This window comes from Arachis stenosperma, chromosome 9 (genome assembly GCF_014773155.1).
Source record: "Arachis stenosperma cultivar V10309 chromosome 9, arast.V10309.gnm1.PFL2, whole genome shotgun sequence".
Classification (NCBI taxonomy): Eukaryota; Viridiplantae; Streptophyta; class Magnoliopsida; order Fabales; family Fabaceae; genus Arachis; species Arachis stenosperma.
In genome coordinates this window covers 49602708-49604569 of record NC_080385.1, presented here as the reverse complement: position 1 = coordinate 49604569, position 1862 = coordinate 49602708, and the positions used below count along the sequence as shown (strand labels likewise).

At 42.1% G+C, this 1862-nt stretch overlaps 1 non-coding gene across 1 annotated transcript; it reads left to right on the top strand.

Annotated features, from left to right (window-relative positions):
- The first annotated feature begins 1343 nt into the window (after nt 1-1343).
- Nucleotides 1344-1451, top strand: LOC130952523 (small nucleolar RNA R71). The gene has a single exon (XR_009074702.1). It is a non-coding gene; the product is annotated as a small nucleolar RNA R71 (small nucleolar RNA).
- The last annotated feature ends 411 nt before the right edge of the window (nt 1452-1862 follow it).

The following is a 1862-nucleotide window of genomic DNA, read 5'->3' as shown; positions in this document are numbered from 1 at the left end:
TCAGTAGGGATGTAATGGTCTTCAACTTTTACCAAAACATTCTCTACAAGTCCATGAGCTTATTTTCTTGAGTTGTCTGCCATCTCTAGTGAGATTCTTGCAGCTTGTATCTCAAAGATCCCTAGCTTCTCCATTACAGAGAGAGGCATGAGGTTTACACTTGACCCTAAGTCACACAGAGCCTTCTTGAAGGTCATGGTACCTATGGTACAAGGTATTGAAAACTTCCCAGGATCTTGTTTCTTTTGAGGTAATTTCTGCCTTGACAAGTCATCCAGTTCTTTGGTGAGCAAGGGAGGTTCATTCTCCCAAGACTCATTTCCAAATAGCTTGTCATTAAGCTTCATGATTGCTCCAAGATATTTAGCAACTTGCTCTTCAGTGACATACTCATCCTCTTCAGAGGAAGAATACTCATCAAAGCTCATGAAAGGCAGAAGTAAGTCCAATGGAATCTCTATGGTCTCATTTTGAGCCTCAGATTCCCATGGTTCCTCATTAGGGAACTCAGTGGAGGCTAGTGCATGCCCATTGAGGTCTTCCTCAGTGGCGTTCACTTCCTCTCTTTCCTCTCCAGATTCGGCCATGTTTATGGCCTTGCACTCTCCTTTTGGATTTTCTTCTGTATTGCTTGGAAGAGTACTAGGAGGGAGTTCAGTAATTTTCTTGCTCAGCTGTCCCACTTGTGCCTCCAAATTCCTAATGGAGGACCTTGTTTCAGTCATGAAACTTTGAGTGGTTTTGATTAGATCAGAGACCATGGTTGCTAAGTCAGAGGGGTTCTGTTTAGCATTCTCTGTCTGTTGCTGAGAAGATGATGGAAAAGGTTTGCCATTGCTAAACCTGTTTCTTCCACCATTATTGTTGAAACCTTGTTGAGGTCTCTCTTGATTCTTCCATGAGAAATTTGGTTGATTTCTCCATGAAGAATTATAGGTGTTTCCATAGGGTTCTCCTAGGTAATTCACCTCTTCCATTAAAGGGTTCTCAGGATCATAAGCTTCTTTTTCAGATGAAGCATCCTTAGTACTGCTTGGTGCATTTTGCATCCCAGACAGACTTTGAGAAATCAAATTGACTTGTTGAGTCAATATTTTGTTCTGAGCCAATATGGCATTCAGAGTATCAATCTCAAGAACTCCTTTCTTCTGACAAGTCCCATTGTTCACAGGATTCCTTTCAGAAGTGTACATGAATTGGTTATTTGCAACCATTTCAATGAGCTCTTGAGCTTCTGTAGGCGTCTTCTTCAGATGAAGAGATCCTCCAGCAGAGCTATCCAAAGACATCTTGGATAGTTCAGAGAGACCATCATAGAAAATACCTATGATGCTCCATTCAGAAAGCATGTCTGAAGGACATTTTCTGATCAATTGTTTGTATCTTTCCCAAGCTTCATAGAGGGACTCACCATCCTTCTGTCTGAAGGTTTGGACTTCCACTCTAAGCTTACTCAATTTTTGAGGTGGAAAGAACTTTGCCAAGAAGGCATTGACTAGCTTTTCCCAAGAGTCCAGGCTTTCTTTAGGTTGTGAGTCCAACCATATTCTAGCTCTGTCTCTTACAGCAAAAGGGAATAGCATCAGTCTGTAGACCTCAGGGTCAACCCCATTAGTCTTGACTGTGTCACAGATTTGCAAGAACTCAGCTAAAAACTGATGAGGATCTTCCATTGGAAGTCCATGGAACTTGCAATTCTGTTGCATTAGAGAAACTAATTGAGGCTTAAGCTCAAAGTTGTTTGCTCCAATGACAGGGATAGAGATGCTTCTCCCATAGAAGTCGGGAGTAGGTGCAGTAAAGTCACCCAGCACCTTCCTTGCATTGTGGCATTGTTGTTATTTTCGGCTGCCATGGGTTCT